Genomic DNA, 19055 nt, shown 5'->3' with positions numbered 1-19055 from the left:
AGCTGCATACTGGGTGCCTCTGGCAACCTGCACCTATCTTTATTTGCTTTCCAAAAGCTGCCTCATTAACATAACAAAAGACATTTAAATGGCTCTCCCTACAGGAAATTGCAAGGGTTTTAGGAGCTGTGAGTCAGAAATGGGGACAAAGACCAAGCATCTATTTCTTGTTATAACTCACTGTATCCCTTTGACTGACCCCCACAGACTTCTAAAACCTGTTTGCACCGAGGAACCCTGATACTGAGTCATGTAGTGGCAGGCGGAAACCTTTGGGTAAAGCATTAGAGAATCTTCCAGTTGCCAAGTTGCATGGAGGGATAATTTGATGGACTTTATCTGGGCACACAACTCCTAAGGCTCATTTTATCCAGTGTTCCCATGCATGAAAGGTTGATTTGATAGCTCTTTCTTCTGAAATTCCTGCCACCAAAGCCTTGACAGAAGTAGAGCCTTTCCTTTGGGTGTAAGAGGGGAATAAGGTTTACAAAGTCTCCCTTTCTTGGAGTTTCTTACATTTGGTGTTTTGAATTACCTTCTAGTGATGGCCCACTGATACCGGGAGATAGATTGTAAATGCAGGCATTGAAAATCCAGCAAAACTTTAACTCCTTTTTAACATTTCTTTAGCCTTTAAATATTGAAGTCATGTGGGTTTTCCCCCACATCTGGAAGACTGGGGCTATATAATCCACTAAAAAGAAAACCTTCACAGTAGTGGGGTTGGGACATAGAGTGTAGATGGATGTGTCTCTGTCGCCTTTATTTATTTGATTATTTTATTTTATTTTACTTTACTTTATTTTATTTTATTTTACTTTTTCTGTCACTATCATTTCATTTCATTTTGTTTTTTATTTTATTTTATTTTACTTTATTTTATTTTACTTTTTCTGTCACTATCATTTCATTTTGTGTATTTTATTTTATTTTACTTTATTTTATTTTACTTTTTCCGTCACTATCATTTCATTTTTATTTTACTTTATCTTATTTTACTTTATTTTATTTTACTCTTTCTGTCACTATCATTTCATTTTGTTTTAAATTTTATTTATTTATTTTGAGAGAGAGAGAGAGAGACGGCACGAATAGGGGAGAGGCAGAGAGAGAGGAGAGAGAGAATCCCGAGCAGTGATCTCATGACCTGAGCCCAAATCAAGAGTCGGACACTTAACTGACTGAGCCACCCATGCACCCCCGTACCCATCATTTTAGAGCTTTGGATTTTGCTAAGCAAATAACCATGCAATTGTGAAGACGTATTACCCAAGATTAAGGTAGTATTAAGTCTCTGATGGGATTAGTTTTAATTAAGATCACAAGGAAGAGAAAACACTGAGAAGGGAGGACCACATAGTAAAGGCAGGAGTGAAATCATGCTAAAATCAGCTTTATGTCTGACAAAGCTGTTTGGGAAAGCCTTGACGCTCTCTTAGGGAAACACTTCAACAGGAAACACAGTCATCATGGTGTTCGTGAAGTTGCAACCCTAGTCAGTATGTGCAGACGTGGCCTTGTCTGCAAGGTGATCGATCCGTCTGTGATGCACAAAAACCAGGCAGGTCTGCCATTTATCCCGGAGTGCTAATGGTGCAGTCTGTAACACGGGCAACAGTCCGGAAGCAAATGGCTTGCAAAGCTAACCAACATTTTGAAGGTAGGTCCTGAGTCAGTGCCTGCAGGGAAGCCGGTGGGGTCTGGAGGCTGGGACACGATGGGGGAGTAATGCCTCCTCGAAGGAGGACAGCGCTGGGGAGGAGTTGCTCACACCTAGCTGGACAGCAGTGTGGCCCTCACTGCTAGTCAGGAGAGTCCGTCAAAACCACAGTGAGACTCTTCAGAATCTCCTGTCTTCTGCACCCTGTCTCTTCCGCAGGCAGAGACAGCCTGGGCTGCTTCCTGTCCGGGTGGTTTTACCGGCCTCTGTCCTACTGCCCCATGCTTTCTACTTAGTGACCCGTTTGTTCAACAAATAACTATCCGCGTGTGCCGAGCCCTGCTGTAGACGCACAGGAAGCACCCCCATTCTTGCCGTCATGGGGAGTCCGTTCCAGCGGACTGTGTGCAGGTAAATAAGCAAATATGAATACAGGATGTCAGAGGTCACAAACGTGCCAGATAGAAAAATGAAGCAGGGAGGTGAGTTACAGTGTGTGCGTGTGATTTAAGACGTGTAGAAGTGAGAAGTGTCAGAGGCAGAGGGATGAGCGCTCCAGGTGCCCGAGGACAGCTCGCTCTGGAGCAAACGGCAGGTGCCAAGGCCCCGGGCAGGACGGCGGCCGTCAGTAGGTTAGTGCCAAGAGGGAAGTGTGGCCGGACGCGGAGCGTGAGGAGAGGGGCAGACAGGTGCTGGGAGCCAGGGGGTTCTGCACCCCCTGCACCAGTCCGGAGGGATTGGGAGCCTCGGGGGCTCCCTGCGCTGACTCCTGTCTCAACAGGCTCATGGGCTGCTGTGCAGGGAGCAGCTCACAGCGGGGACGTCAGGGGCCGGGGACCCGCGAGGAGGCCAGATCAGAGTAGGAGCAGCTGTGGCGGTGGGAGCGAGGCCCGCGTCTGCACGCCATGTGGAGGGGGGGGGCACAGACTTGGGCCGTGAGCAGAGTCCGTGCTGGTCCCCGAATGGGGAAGGACAGAGTTGCTGCCCGCGGAGCTGGGGAGAAGTCAGCAGAGGCAGATTCAGGAGCGGAAAGGCCCGGAGCGCGTGGCAGGATCGGGGCACCTGTGCCTCCGGAGGGCCTCCTTGCAGGGTTAAGTGACGGGAGGTCTTTCCCGCCAGCTGGAGAGGCTGGCCTGGGTCTGTGCGCGTGCACGTGTGCATGTGTGTGACTACTGCCTTTCAGCCTGGCGACGTCTTCCTCTCTCCGAGTCCGCCATCGTCCCCGATGATGTCTTTTCCCTCCTGGTCCCCTAAGCCGTGGCCCCAGTTCTGCTCCCGTGCTCGCGGCGGCAACGGTGATCTCAAATGCAAAGGGCATCAAGTCGCCGCAGCTGAAAGGTCAGCCGGTGGTGTGGGACCTGCAGAGCAGCCACCCCCCTGGGGCTTCCCCACCCCCGCTCCCGTCCAGCGTCTGCTCTGCCTGGAACGCTCATTCCTGGGCTGTTTTTCCTTCATCCGTAAATGCCACTTCCCGTTGGCCTGGCTCTCTCTTCGGACGCAGGTGTCCCCCCTGTGAGAGCTCTTCCCACACTGCACGCGTCCCCCCCCAACCCACCGAGAGCTTCTCTGGGACCCTCCTTCTGTAGGGCCCGGGGTCTGTTTGCATGTGGGAAAGAGTGATTTCCAGAGAGAGGTGCAGTCAGAGACCGGACCCCATGCTGAGCACCGGGCACACACATCAACTAATTTAACCTTCACATACCACTATTACGCTTTACATTTTGAAGTAAAGAAAGTGAGGGATGGACAGGTTTCTGAGAGAGGAGGGGGTTTGCGCTCCCCCTCCCCCCGCCCCAGCCTGGGACGCTTTGCTGCTCAGCTTAGAGCTGAGGACACTCCGGGCATGGCTGAGTGACAGCACCATGCGGGGGCCGGTTGTGAGAAGGTAGGAGCTCCCAGACACGCCCCCATCCGTGAGCAGGTGCACCCGGGGGCTCGGAACAGTGCCCCAATCCGTGTTTGTGGGTATCGATTCTGGAAGAGTCACTCACGAGGAAGTAGTCTAAAAATGAGCCCACGCTAGGAAGCCGAACGTGCCCTACCCGGCACTTGAGGCCGGTGTCTTAGGATTGGCTCTGAAGCTAATGCGTGCAGATTTATGTAGATTCTCTGCCTTCGTGTCACTGTGTGTTTTCCTTCGTGTAGTTGAGAAGTGCTCAGGGCCAGGTCGCTCGGGTGGGGTGCCTGGCACACTCAGCGTCTGGTCTGTGCGGGGCGGACGGGGGCTCCCTGCGTCCCGAGCCCGGGGCCGTGCACCTGCCCAGCCCGGCCTCGCCCTGCAGGTGCTCCAGCCTGGTGAGCCGCGCGGCCCCGGGATATTCTCGGAGCTCCAAGGTCTGCAGCCCGCACACTTAGCACGGCTCTTTGCAATTCTTTTGTCACAGACGCCATTCCAGTCGGTTTCCTGCTCCAACGCCAGTGTCAGATCTCCCTCCCCGCACGCTTTTCATAATTCAGCAGGAATCTTTCAGGCACACGGGATTCTGGAGGAGAAACCTTAAATGTAGCACCGATACTCCTCACACCGGGTTAAGGACGGGCGTCCCTGGGGCTGTCCTAACTTTGTCAAACCTGCAGCTTTAAGCAGTTGAAAACGGACGTCCGGGAGAACAGTAATTGCTGATGTGCGTGTCATGCTTCGCATGTGCTGGGCACCGTCTTACGGGGATTCCTAGCCCGTGAGGGGCGGTTGCCGTCACCCCCGTTGTACAGGTGAGGAAGGTGAGGTCATTTACCCAGACAGCTGGTCGCAGGCTGACTCTGCTCGGCGTGGCTTCTGAGCCACGGGCTCGCGGCAGCAGCGTGGGTACCCAGACGCATCTCCTGTAGCTGAAACAGATTTCCGCAAACGTAGTGGCTCAAAATGACACACATTGTTTTTCCTCTTCCGGTTCTGCAGGGCAGAAGTCGGAAGTGGGTCTCAGGAGCTCAAATCAAGATGTCAGCAGGGGTGTGTTCCTTCTGGAGGCTCTGGGGGAGGGTCTGTTTCCTTGGGTTTCCTGCTTCTAGCGGCCACCCTGTGGCTCCCAGCCCTCCCTCCATCATCTGGAGGGAGCGTCACTCCGTCCCCTGTGGTCCGCAATGTGTCCCTCCCTCGCTCCCTGTCTTAGGACCCTTGTGATGGCACGGAGCCCACCTGGACCCCTCAGGAAGAGCCTCGTCTGCAGGTCCTTAACTGGGTCACATCTGCAGTGCCCCCTTCCGGTGTGAGGTCCCATCTGCACAGGTCCTGGGGTTCCCGCGTGGCATCTTTGGGAGGAGGTGCATTATCCTGCCTACCACAGTCCCCAAGAGCAGATGAGGAGTTTCCCAGTGCAGGCGAGAGGCCGAGCGGTTGTGGGCGGTTTCCTCCCCCCAAGCGGAGGCCCTTGCAGCCGGCCTCTGGACCAGGATGAGCAGGGATCGTTGCAGACAAGGCTGAGGCCAAGAGGTCGGATTTTTGCCCTTGGATTGGAGGGAGCGTCCCAAAAACTTTCTCGGGGACGCTTTCCCAGTGCGACGCTCCCAGTGGATCCCCAGTGACTCTAAACAAAGGTAGCGTGTTCATTTTCTCAATTTTGCCGGGTCGCCATCTTCCATCTGACTTCCCGGCGGGTTCCTGTTCCAGAAGGCAGAAGGCCATTCAAGTTGATGAAAGTCTCGCATTCCCGCGCTTCAAAGAACGGGACTTTCATCAGTTTCTGCCTCTGGGATGGAGCCAGTCTGTGGAGTCACAGAGCCGGAAGACAGGGGTCTGCCTCAGATGCTTGCGGGTGGCAGTTTGCTTTAAAGGCTTCCCAGAGGGCAAAGATCACAGGCGCCCCGGGGAAAGCGACTCTTCCTGGGAGACGTAATTTGTGTGGTTCGAGTTTTGTCTATTTTCTGCAGCTGCACGGACCGCGATACCTTACTTGTTTCAGGACACAGCGTGAATGTGTTCCCTACGCCTTCCTTCTCTTACGGCCGGAGTCAAAACCTTTCAATATTTGCATCTCAAGACGGTTTTGGGGGTGCCTGGGTGGCTCAACCAACTCTTGCTTGCGGCTCAGGTCACGATCTCACGGTTGTGACGTCGAGCCCCACATCAGGCTCTGTCTGTACTGATGGTTCGGAGCCTGCTTGGGGTTCCCTCTCTCTCCCTCTCTCCCGGCCCCTCTGCTGGTTGCGTGTCGTCTCTCTCTCTCTCTCTCTCAAAATAAATAAATAAGCTAAAAACAAAAGATTTTTTTTTGTTGTTGGAAGTCATCCTCATGCACCTGCCACTGTATGCTTGCCTTGGTGAGGAGAGCTCACCAACATTTCACTTAACATTCTCTTCCTCGGTGCGATGGTTCGTTTTCAGTGTTTGCCTGACTGGCCGGAGGGATGCCCAGACAGCTGGTCAGCACGATTTCCAGAGGGTGTCTCCTGGGGGGGGCTGGCATTTGGATCAGGAGGTAGAGGAGAGAAGATGGTCCTCACCTGCGTGGGCGGGCAGCAGCCGGTCCTTTGAGAGCCTGAAGAGAAAAGACGTTGGAAGGACACGTCTTCTCTCCCTCCGGCTGAGCTGAGACGACCACCTCCTCCTGCCCTCAGACCCTGGTGCCCCTGGCTGTCCAGCCCGCAGACACAGGGGGCTTCCCGCATCCCGTGCAGATCCTTCCCTCCCCTCCCCTCCCTCTCCACCCTTCTTTCTCTTCTTCTTTCTTTTCTCCAGCAAAAGCCTCCCCTCCGTCTCCGAGTTTCCTGGAGGTGCGCACTCGGGGAGCCACGGTGGTGATTGGAATCCCTTTCACTGAGCGGCGAGGACTAACGTGGCCGCTCAGGTTTAGCGACAGGGTCTCTAATCTCATCGATTTTTCCTGGTATTTGGTAGAATATTATAACTGAGACAATTTAAATAAGATTTTGAGAAATGAATGGAGTCCTTTAATCTGCTCTGCTTGTTCAGTAATAGCCGATCAATACGGCGCATTATTGGCTATAGAAATGATGAATGGCCCCCAATCGATTATCAGGGAACAACTGTTTATGGTTTTTGTTTTTTTAAATTTTTGCTTTATTGGCTCCAGGTGAGTCTTTGTGACATTGATTGTCACAGCGTCTACAAACCAGAGCCGAGCACGATGTGGTGATTTTCACCCTACAGGTTAGATAATGGGTGGCTAACGGAGCCTCCGCGAGCGTGGTGACCTTTACGTTGATCTCTAGGTAATTCCGTTACTGCTCTTTGTATTTTATTTGCCCCAAATCGGCTATTCGTTCACCGCAGAAATGTCTAGGTCCTTTGCGTTTGGTGTTAAATGCCATAGGGGCCAGAGGTGAAATGTATGCGAGTGAAGCGGGCAGGCGTGAGCGGGAAGGAACCGTGTGGAGCCGTAGGCAAGTGGCCGCGGCCACAGCGGTTCGGGACGTGCACGGAGCTGCAGACGCACGGCGTTGCTGGTCCTGTCGGCCACTTGGGACGAGAGGGCGAGTCAAGCTTCCAGGTGCCTTGTCTTCTGACACCTCAAGAGAGAGAAGAGATTAAGGGTTCCACGTGGATCATCCCGAGTTCGGGGTCGTCAGCTAATTAGAACATATTAAAAGGTTATTGGGCAACGTGTGGGGTGTTTTTGGGTGTCACATCTGGGTGACACACACCCAGGTGCTGCTGGCCGCAGGGTGGGGCCCACAGGTGCTGAAGCTCATGCCACAGAGCCGTCCAGCCCCACGGTCGCCAGTGTGGGGGGAACACCTGCATCTCGGGTCAGCATCAAGCCAAGGCTGTATATTCATGCCTAAGACTTACTCTTTTTTTTTAAATTTTTTAACATTCATTTATTAGAGAGAGAGAGAGTGCATGAGCAGGGGAGGGGCAGAGAGAGAGGGAGACACAGAATCGGGAGCAGGCTCCAGGCTCTGAGCTGTCAGCACGGAGCCCGACGTAGGGCTCGAACTCACGGACTGCAAGATCGTGACCCGAGCCGAAGTCGGACGCTTAACTGACTCAGTCCCCCAGGTGCCCCAGACTTTCTGTTTTAAGAAGTACAAATCCAGGGGCACCTGGGGGGCTTAGTTGGTTAAGCATCTGACTCTTGATTTTGGCTCAGGTCATGATGTCACAGTTGTGGGATCGAGCCCTGCATCAGGCTCTGTGCTGACACCTGCTTGGGATTCCCTCTCTCTCTCTCTCTCTCTCTCTCTCTCTCCCCCCCCCCCCCCCCCCCCCCCCCTTCTCCCTCTCTGCATCCCTCCCTCCCTCTCTCTCTCTCAAGATAAATAAACTTTAAGAAGAAAAAAAAAGGACAAATTCGTGCTTACAGAAAGCAAGGACAGTTCTGTCTCAGAGCATCTTGGTCTTGGGGTTTATGTGTGGCAGGTACGTGTTTCTCACTATCAGCTGGTTGTGGTTGTTTTTAGCTGGAGTAGTGATTCCTTCGCAAGCTCATAATCCCATGCTGCCTGTTTCTTCCTCACTGACCCCGACTCCGGAGTCTCAGGATCCCTTTGCGAGCTGCTGTCCTTTCTTCCCTGGAACACAGTGTGCATGCTGTAACATTCTCTGGTGGGATATGTTGGGCAGAGAGTGTTCGTGGAAATGCTGGGGGAGGGCGGTTCTCAGATGGAGGGTGTATTTCTCTCCGTGTGACTGGCTTTGTGACCACTTGTCCAGTAACATTTCCTCCTGCTTATGTGACACCAGCATCATGGGAAACCAGTTCCTGGCAGCATTAAAAAAAAGCATCACGCTGCTAGAAATGAGAAGTCTGTGTAGGCAGAGGGTGACTGCAGGAGCAGCAATACAAGTACAGTTATTTTCCAAGGTCGTCGATTTCCCTGAAAGGCAGGAACATGGGAACAAAAGAAAAACACGCTTGTAGTAGAGTGGAAATCCGGACGTGGGCGGGCGAGATACGGACCCGAGTTGCAAGTGTGGAGAGAGGGATCTCAGGAAACAACGTGTGTGTGTGTGTGTGTGTGTGTGTGTGTGTGTGTGGATTCGGGTGGGCCGGTCATGCCTGAGGTCAGCAGGTGCGGGCACCTGAGATCACAGATCAGGGCGGGATTCCGCTGGGTGGGACTGGTCACTCCACACTCACGTCCAGTCTTCCCCACCTGTGTGGCGTCCCAGGAGGGTGATCTTTGTGGGTTGCAGGAGGGATGAGCAGGGTTTGGGATGTTTACAACTCGCTGGTGCCCATCGCCCCCCACCCCTGCCCTTGGGACGGCCGCGTACCTGGTGGATTTCACGGCATGAACTGCCCTGAGACACCCGGTTTGATCGAGCTGGATGTTCCCCGATTACGCCGATCCGTGGGGCTTTAACAGAGGTCCAGAGGGCTCTGATGGAAATAAAAATACTTTTAATATTATGCAGTTATTATAAAAGTAATACCTGATCACTGTCGAAAATAGAAAACGAAGGGGATGAACAAAAGTAAGAAAACCAATGCATCAATCGTAAATTCTGTGCCCAGGGAGAACTCGTGCTAATATTTGTAAATAAATGTTATTCACTGAAGTATAAAATCTATGAAGAAAAGGGAGCGATAGTACAACTAAAGAGGTTAAAAATAAGGGTTAAAAAAAAGGAAGAGGGGGCAAACGAATAATTACAAGTAATCAACCCATCCGTGATCGAGAGGGAAATGTGGTTGCCTGGGGCTTGGTTGGGGGGGGGCAGTGGGAACTGGGGAGAGGCTGGCAAAACGGAACAGACCTCCAGCTGTAAGATGGGTGAGTTTTGTGGATCTGATGTGTCACGTGGTGAGTGTAGGTGACAACACCATCGCATAAGTGAAACGCGCTAAGGGAGAAGAAATTAAACGCTCACTGTGTATAGTGATGCGTCGGGAGGGCTGTGTTAATTGGATGAGGGGAAACCTGTCAGAATTCATTCGTATATCAAATCACCACGATGTACACCCACCCCAAACATCTGACAGTTTTGTCACTGATATCTCAATAAAGCCGAAAAAGAAGACAGATCGGGTAGGGCTTCCGTGGTGCCCACAACCTCTGTGGCGCCCTGCTCCGGGTCGAGACCCCTTTGTCCCCGGTGGGCACCGCGGTCCTGATCACGTGTTGCTGGTGCCTGGTGTCGAACTTCACGCAGGTGGCATCACGTGTCCGGCAGGGACGCATGGACCGCTTCTAACGCTCTGTGTCACGTTTCCGAATTCCACGTAGCTTGGGAGGTCCGTTTGGGTCTCCTGCCTCACATGCTGCTGGACTTTCTGTGTTGTTCTTCCAGCCTTGTGTGTGCGCACGAATATGCAGGGTTCTGTGTTTTTGTTCCCAGGAAACGGTCCCATGTGCACGTGCGCCTGTGATGACAACAGCCCCGCGTCATCGCGTAAGCCTCTTGTCCCGGACCCCGTCAGCGGCTGCCCGATGGCTGTCAGCATTGTGCTTGTGGCACACGGGCCGCACTGGACCGAGGTCTCCCCCTGCTGCACCTTGCGCTGGGTGCCGTGGTCCTCCCCCTTTCTGCGTTCCGCTCACAGAAGCGGGACTGCACGCGCTCGGCTCGCGATGGGGACGAAGGCGGGGTGTGGCAGCGCGGCCTGTGCGTCAGCTCCTCGTGGCCGTGCGACGGGCGGCGGCCAGACAGTGGCTGAGAATTTCGAGTATTTTGTCCTGAACGATGACGTGTTGAAGGAGGAATGTTCAGATCGTCCCAGCCCTGAATGGGCGGTTCCAGGTCTGGTCTCACAGCTGATGTCCCAGCAACTGTGGGGACCCCGTTGATTTCTTCATGCTTTGACTCGCGGTGGTCAGAGGGACTGCCTTTTCTAGTTGCTTTGGTATTTGCTTTCTCCCGGCCTTTGTATTCTATCCAGAAAGAGAATGTTGAGATTCGGAAATTTACGCCAGGGATGCCTTCACGATGAGGCTACTTTGTTGTGAGTGAAGAGAACAGATTCTCCCAACACCACAGAGCTGAGTCCTGTGCTCGTTTGTTTTTTAAGCCTGGAGACAACAGCAGGTGGGTGGGATCAGAGTGTCTGCTGGGGATCAGATTCTCAGTCAAACAGGATCGTTTCCATCCTCTGCTAACACGCAAAAGTGTTTCTCTTCGTAAGCAGGGTGTCCAGAGAACACGGGCTCTCCGTTTGGGTGAACTTGGCTCCGATTGATTGAGTTTATAGGGTCGTGGGTTTGGGAGAGAGCATTCTGTCGTTCAGAACAGTTAATAATCCCGGTAGCCGTTCACGGCGGCGGAAGGAGCGTCGCACGGAACGCCGAGACTAATTGCACCGCGTGCTGCACAAACGATAATTGTTACAGAAGTTCACGGACAAACGGGAACAGGGTCAGGAAAAAAGCCTTATGGGGGGGGGGTAGGATGGGGTCTGGTGCTTAAACGGGAACAGGGTTTTGGTTAAAGGGGCAGACGTTTGTGGCGTTTGCAAATACATCCTCTTCATCCATGACGTGTTACGTTTGCATTAGGTTCAAATACAAGGGCAGCATGAGTGGAATGAGCAAGATGGCTGATTATGGGTAATTAAGCATCATGATTTTCTCTTCTCCAAGGGGAGCTGGCAGTGGGTCCCACCTCGCTGGCCAACATCGTCCTGTTTCTGTCACGAATGACTGATGTTCGTGTCGCAAGCTGTTTTAAAAGCCACCGTCTCTGACGCCAGGTTGCCAGTGACATCTGAGAACAGATGAGACAGGGCTCTACGTTTACCTTCTCAGTCTCCCGAGGTGCTTTGCAAGGAGGATGAAAACAAGGAATGTGGGGGAAATGCGGAAGGCTGGCTTGGCTAAGCGTCTGCGTTGGTTCATGTCTGATGGTTCTGTCCAGTCCGTCAGCAAAAGCCTTTGAGCTCTACGCATATTACGGTCACTGCTTACCACCTTCTTGGCTGCACCTTGGCTCAAACCACCATCCTGTGTCACCTTGACTTTTTAAAAAATGTTTTATTTACTTTTGAGAGAGAGAGAGAGAGCATGTGAGTAGGGGAGGGGCAGAGGGGCAGGGACACAGGATCCGAGAGAGAGAGAGAGAGAGAATGTGAGTAGGGGAGGGGCAGAGGGGCGGGGACAGAAGATCCGAAGTGGGCTCTCCCCTTGTCGGCCTGGATGCAGGGCTCCAACTCATGACGTGAGATCATGACTTGAAGTTGGACGCTCAACCGACCAAGACACCCAGTGGCCCCCACTTCGAATTTTGCAGTCCCCCCCCAACCCCCCGCCCATCGGGCCCTTCTTCACCCTTGCTCCCGCTCTCTACCTTGTCTCCGTAGAGTTTCCAGACTGATCATTTCAAATATCTGGGGTTAGCGGATGATCCTACAGTTTAGAGATTAAAAAACCAAGTGCCTGGGGTGCCTGGGCAGCTCAGTGGGTTAAGTGTCCGACTTCGGCTCAGGTCACGACCTCATGGTTGGTGAGTTCAAGCCCCGCATTGGGCTCTGTGCTGACAGCTCGGAGCCCAGTGCCTGCTTCTGATTCTGTGTCTCCCTCTCTCTCTGCCCCTCCCCTGTTCATGCTCTGTCTCTCAATAATAAATACATGTTAAAAAATTTTTAAAGAAAAACAGCAAAAAACCAAGTGGCTGTAGGAGGTGAGCACGATTACAAATGAGGCAGAAGGGCTGGGTGGGGACTGTAGCAACCTTGTAAGTTCCTGCCCCACCTAATGGGCACCTTTCTTGCTTGTTATGGTAACAAGTGGATTCACAGACTTGTCACCTCTTGCAACGTTTTAAAGAAAAACTCAAAGTCAGGATTTTTACGTGAAATCTTCTGTTTTACAAATATTGGCATTAAAAACAAATTATGAATTTAAAATAACACCATGAAGAATCAAACCCAACAGTCTTTGGAGCCAGATCTGGTTCCTGGGGCTTCAGTTTTGTATCTGCTGTGGGCCGTGGGGAGGGTTTTATTTTATTTTATTTTATTTTATTTTATTATATTATATTTTTTTAGTATAAAATTTATCGTCAGATTGGTTTCCATACAACACCCAGTGCTCATCCCGACAGGTGCCCTCCTCAATGCCCATCACGCACCAATGGGGAGGGTTTTCAAAAAAGAAACAACTGAAAGAAGAGTGGGGTGACATTCTGTGGCCATCTACCTGGGCTTCCTCCTGAGACCGTGTTTGGGGACTGACGGTTTCTTCTTGGCATCGTGAAGGCCCAGTGACCCCCTCTCTCCCTCGTTATAACTATAGATGTCCCTTTGCCATGGGAAGGCGATCTTAGAATTTAATAATTAGAAAATAATTCTTAAAAGGATTTGAAATCAGCCCTTTTCCCTTTCACATGGCCAGCACCTGAGCGCAGGAAAACAGAATTTACTCCAGAAGTTAAATGGGCCATTGCTTTTCAGCCCTCTGACATTCTTTTAAATTTTTTTTTTTTCAACGTTTTTAATTTATTTTTGGGACAGAGAGAGACAGAGCATGAACAGGGGAGGGGCAGAGAGAGGGAGACAAAGAATTGGAAACAGGCTCCAGGCTCCGAGCCATCAGCCCAGAGCCTGATGCGGGGCTCGAACTCACGGACCGCGAGATCGTGACCTGGCTGAAGTCGGACGCTTAACCGACTGCGCCACCCAGGCACCCCAGCCCTCTGACATTCTAAACGAAGACCAAGCCTTTCAGGCTCCGATGGGTCCAGATTTCCCAGGTCGTTTTCATCTCCGCACTGCGGATGCCGGCCGGCCGGGGTTCCCTCGAGAGAAAGGGGCTGATTGCCTTAAGGTTAAGAATTTCCAGGCAAACCTGAGCGGATTGCACATTAATTGCAATCACTCACATCACAGAGTAAAAATGTGCCGTGCTCGCTCAGAGACAAAATTTGTTGTCAAATGAATTTGAGAAACAGGAACAAATATTGTAAGATGTGAATTTCAGCCTTTGATAATGCTTTAAAGAAAACAGTTTATTTCTGTCCTCGTTTTCGAGAACCCTCTGTACTGATGGGTTTTCTCTGGCTTCTTGTCATACTGCCCTTTTCCCCCCCACATTCTGTGTCTTTATTTTTCTTTTATGATGGACTGAAGTGGGAGACTCTCTGGAGACCCCTCTCCCCGCTCCCCGCCCTGGACCTCCACCTGTTAACATGCTTGCACAAGAGATAGACACACAGAACCGGTGTAATGAGCCTGGCGGAGAAACAGATGTTGCCATGCTGGGTGCAGCCTGTGATCGGGGAAGAGTGTGATCGGGGATGTCCCGACTGGGAAGGATGGTACGGGTAGCCGGGGCTTAGCCACCTGCCCTTGCTCTGTGAGTTTCGCTTCTTCTCCATCAGCCCCCAGCATATGTAAAGCGTTTAAGGTTGCCGTTTCAAATTTTGTTCCAGTGAGACCCTGCTAATCCACCCACACTTAACATGCCCCGTGTAAATTGTTAATTTGATCGCAAGTCACTTGGGAAAAGAGGATCTCATGCTGAGTAACCAGATCTTGGGAACAGAAGCTGGTGGAAGCTGGTGGGGGGGGGGTGGGGGGGTCCACAGAGGGACCCACGTGATCCCAGCTGCCCCCTCTCATCGCCCTGCGCCCCCGACCTGCGCCTTTGTTCTGTTTTGTCTTGTCGCTAAAATGGGGACGGTCACATCGTCATACAGGAGATCTAAAGACGGTCCTCAGAGGTCACCTCGTCAGGGGCTGCTGGTCCACGCTGCACTTTGGACTCACCTGGGAGTTTCTAACAAAGTTCTGGCGTTCGGGCCACAGCCACAGGAGTACATCAGCACTGGGTGAGGTGGGCGTTCGCATTTCTCTGAAAAGGCAGGACAAGGCTGATGTAGCTCATCCACCTTGGACAGAGTCCGGCTCCTGTCAGTCGGGCTCAGAGCTGGGACGCGGCTCCTTGGGCACGTGTGCTCAGCTGCGGAGGGGTCCCCAGACCTCCGCCCCGAGATCGCCGCGTCTGCCAACTCCCTTCACCTCTGACCTGCGTCAGCCTCCTCACAAGCTCCCCGTTCAGCCTTTTGGACACACTTTAGCCTCCTCCAAAACCCCAAGGGCTCCTAATCACACATAGGATAAAGTCCAAAGTGCACCGTGGCACAAGAGACCTTGCCTGGTCTGGCCCATGGCTGTGCGTCTGCCCCAGGGCCTTTGCTCTTGCTGTACCCCCAACCTGGGCAGCATCCCTGACCGTGTTGCGTCGCCACCACGTCCTAGCTTCCCAGGGGTCTCTGCTTAAATGTGGCCTATTCAGGAGTCTGTGCCGGGCCTAGGGCATCCAGACGCACAAATGAAGGCCGGGTGTTTCTTCAGTCGCTGATTTGGTATTCAGGATTCTTAACCTTCTCACAGTCTGGTGTTCCCGTGGTCGAGGAAGATTTGGGAAACCCTTGTGTAGAGAACAGACCGATGTGGGACCTGTCAGGCTGTGGCACCAGCTGGGCGGACCCTGACAAGCACATGGCATCTGGGCTCGCCCCAGCCCACAACCTGCAGCCGGTGACACCCTCTGCCGGGCCGGGAGGCGTTCTGACCGCCAGCCGGGTGTGTTTCTGCCGCGGCCTGCTCTTCAGGGCCCCCCTTGTTTCTTGCTGGGAAGAAGGGATCATCGGAAAAGTGGCTCATTGATATGGGGGAGGGGGATCGATCAGGCTGGTGCGCAGAATGAGGACTTGACTACAGCCAAGTGAGAAAGTTACATTTCCCGTGACCCAAGCTGGTGAAGCAAGCTTTGTGCCTTCTGTGTGAGGAGTGGGCGGGCAGAGGACCCTCCCGAGGGTGTCTGCAGCCCTCTTACTACGGGACTCTGCCCTGGGGCCAGAGTTTGCGCAGGGTGCACGTGGGTCTGTGCTCTGTCCATCTAGCTCCCGACTCCCGCGGTCACCTGTCCTTGAAGCGTCCCAGCTGGTGAAGGTCAGTGGGGGCAGCTGAGGGGAGGTCAGGCCTGACAAGCTGTTCACCTGTGGTTAGACTCCACAGGCAGCTCCAGGGACCCACTAGCAGGGGGCCACCCCTCCCCTCTGGGGGCAGAGCCCTGATTCACTTGTTGGTTTTGACCCAGAGACGTGGATTATTTCTGGGCACTGAGAGAAAGAGACTGTGAGGGCCTCCCACCTGCTTTTGTTACCTGTTGAATTCGGTGCAAATCACTCCCCCGACGGGGGCGTGTTGTGCTTGGATGGGTCAGTGGACAGGTTGGCCCTGGGTGGGCAGTTCAACCTTTCTTTCCACTTCAATGTTGCTGTCATTAGCCTGAGAGTGGGGGGGAAGACAGCCTTTGCGTATGCAATGCATTTATTACAACCATGTGTTTAAATAATGGTGTATCTGCACCTCGAATGTGGACCTATTCCATGCAGAGGACCTTTCCACGATTTAGTCCTATCAGATCATTCGTTGTATTCTCGATCACGAGTCTTTAATGGCCGACTTGAAACTTTGCGTGTGTGTGTGTGTGTGTGTGTGTGTGTGTGTTTGTGGGGGGGGACAAGAACGGCGACTGACCGGTTTCCCGGTCTCACGGCTGGCGGGAGGGAGAGTTGGCTCGGGCTGCAGTGGGGAGCAGACCAGGCAGCCTGGCCCAGCACCTGTTTTCTCACCCACCCCCTTCCCTGCCTGAATTTCAGCTTCTATTTTGCCTTTATTACGGTGGCAAAAGCGAGTTACTTATTGGCCGCTTACTGCTTGTTTTACTGAAAGGACGTAAATTAAGAGGAAAGTCAGTTCTGACTTGGAGTGTGTTGGGGGCGTGGCAGCTCCTCTGACCCCCCTTTGTCCTCGGAGATGCACAGAAGGGGAATCACCTCTCGTGCTACCCGGGTTAGTACTTTTATGATAAATCCGTTTCCGCGGCGCTGGGAAGCCAGGCCGTGCAGAGGCGAGGAGCTCACATTCTGGAGTCGGGCGGGGCTTGGCCACGTTCTGTCTCAAGCATCGAAAATTCTCTGCATCGTATTCCCTTGCCTACTAAGTGGGGATAATAAAATGCTCACCTGGCACCATGATGAGTGTAGGATAGTGTACTAAATGGGCGAGAACACAGTAAATGTCACTTTCCTGGTCTGTCTTCCTCACCCTTCCCACGAAACACCTGCAGAAGTCAACCGACTTCCAGAGACAGCAAGATGCAAACGTGTGAAGCCTTGTCAGAAAGAATAAACTAAGGGGCAAACCCGGCCCCTCGGGGTTTACTTTACGTAACCGGAGGTAACACGGTCGTAGCAACACGGCGCGTGAGGCTTCATGGTGCTTTTGTGAGCTCCTCTGGGGAACCTTCTCCCCTTGCCTCCCGCCTCCGCCCAGGCACCCCGCTGGGCCCGGAGCCATGCCGGTGTCAGGGTGCGGGTGTGGCCCGTGCCCGGCCAGTCTGTGTGTTCCCTCTCCCTGGCCGCTGTGATCCCTGTTGACACGAGCACATGACCCAGTGTGGCCCAGTGAGCGCCAGGCTTCGGATTCGAGTTGTTAAGGAAAAGCAGCTACGGACCCTGCTGGACTTGACCCTGGGGGGAGAGAGGCCAGGAGCTCCTGGGAGCCACGGGCATGTGACTGGGCCACCTTGAACATAAGCCATTAGTTTTGGGGAAAAAGATGCTGTTAAACCTGGGTCCTGACTCTTGACACCTCTGGATCCCTCGGATTTTGGAGTAAGAGAAATTACTGAACTGCTTAAGTTGCACAGGTATGGATTTTCCGACAGGTTTTACAAAAACAGACCAACAGGCGACACTTGGAACACTTGCGATGTGGTGCCTCTCCTCTCCCCCCTCCCCTCCCTCCTCCCTTCCCTCCTCCCCCTCCTCCTCTCATCCTTCCCCCTCCTCCCCTTCCTCACCTTCCTTCCTCCTCCCTTCTCTCTCCCTCTCCTCTCCCACCTCCCCCTCCTCCTCCCCCTCCTCCTTCCCTCTCCTCCCTCTCCTCACCTTTTCTTTCCCTCTCTTTTATCTTCCTTCAGGAAATGACGTTTTGATTAAATCACCCAAAAGGACTTTGCCCTCAGGAAGTGGGGAACAAGGAGAGCCGTTTGTGAGATTTTTAAAATGCTGTTCAATCCCAGCACTAATTAAACATGAATGTCAACAGTCCTTAAAAAATTACGAGCTCTGACATTGTACTGGTCTTTATATGAAACTACTTACTGGAGTCCTTGCACCGCATCCCGGGTGGCCCCCGGCCTTGGGGAGGAGTGTGGGTGAGAGGTTAAAGGTGCCGTCAGGGCTCTGAACCCTCACCGTGTCTTCTCGCCGGCCTTCCATCTGTGCGGCGTTCCGGAAGATTCAGCCCCCACGGCCTTCTGGAGTGCAGGTGTGGGGTGATGAGCCGTGGACCTTGCTGTGGGAGATTGGCTCTGCCTGTTTGCCCTGCGCCCCTTCATGCTTCCCCCCCCTCGTTTACTTAGTGTCCCTCCGTCCCTGGCATCCTTCCGGGCCTGCACACCCATGGCCCTGAGCAAGCCCGCTCAGATCTCCACCTGCAGTGATTTGCCAAAGAAGGAGGGGTCTGCAGATTAAGTCAGGAAAGCAGATGGGAAAGGCAATGAAAGATAGGAAGCAAGGACACAGGGCCTGAGGGAGTGACCAGGTAGGGCGACCTCAGGCCAGCTCGAGGTGCCTCTTAGGTCAAGACCCGAATTAGGACGGTTAGCCATGCAAAAGGCCCGGGGGGAGAGCATTTCAGGCGGAAGAAGCGGCCAGTGCAAAGGCCCTGAGGCAGGACTCTGGCAGAGAGCGTGCAGGGCAGTATGAACAGATGCAGATGGGCAGGGGGGCTGTGGCAGTCGGAGAGGCCACGGCCTCCTCCTGCAGGATTTTACAGTCACCTCATGTGCGTCATGAGGTATATGCTTTGTCCACTCATGTTCTCTTTCTTAGCAGTGTTGGGGGCAGTTTCCAGGCACAGGGATGCAGGAAGTAACCGGTTCTCAGCATGTGGCTCCTGGACCAGCTGTACCTGCACGACCGGGTAGAAGGCAGGGCCTTGGGGCCTACCCCAGACCCAGTGGATCAGAGGCCGGGAGGACCAGGCCTCCCGATGCGGGCCAGAGTTGGGGAAACGCCGCGCTCAGAGTTTGCTCCTTCGTAGTGTCAGACATTAAGGGGGAACTCGCACGCCTCCCGTTCTGCCACGGTTCCCAACCGAGACCCTCCGTGTAGTTAACGGAATGTGGGCACAGACACTGAAACACACCGGGTGAGGTTGGGGCCAGACCTGTGTGCGGCTTGCCTGCTGTGCCTGGCTGGTTACGTTTTTAAAAATTGGGTGTGCCCCTAAAAGCACAGAGCTGGTCCACACCCATTATTTGAAGGAATTTTGCAGTTTTTCTTTAAAAGAAAATTTTTTTAATGTTTATTTCTGAGAGAGAGAGAGAGAGACAGAGCATGAGTGGGGGAGGGGCAGAGAGCAAGAGAGAGAGAGAGAGAGATCACAAGTGGGGGAGAAACAGAGAGAGAGGGAGACGCAGAATCCGAAGCAGGCTCCAGGCTCCGAGCTGTCAGCACAGAGCCCGATGCGGGGCTCGAACC

This window comes from Panthera uncia (genome assembly GCF_023721935.1).
Source record: "Panthera uncia isolate 11264 chromosome D3 unlocalized genomic scaffold, Puncia_PCG_1.0 HiC_scaffold_9, whole genome shotgun sequence".
Taxonomy (NCBI): domain Eukaryota; kingdom Metazoa; phylum Chordata; class Mammalia; order Carnivora; family Felidae; genus Panthera; species Panthera uncia.
Note: the sequence above shows the minus strand (reverse complement) of the source record.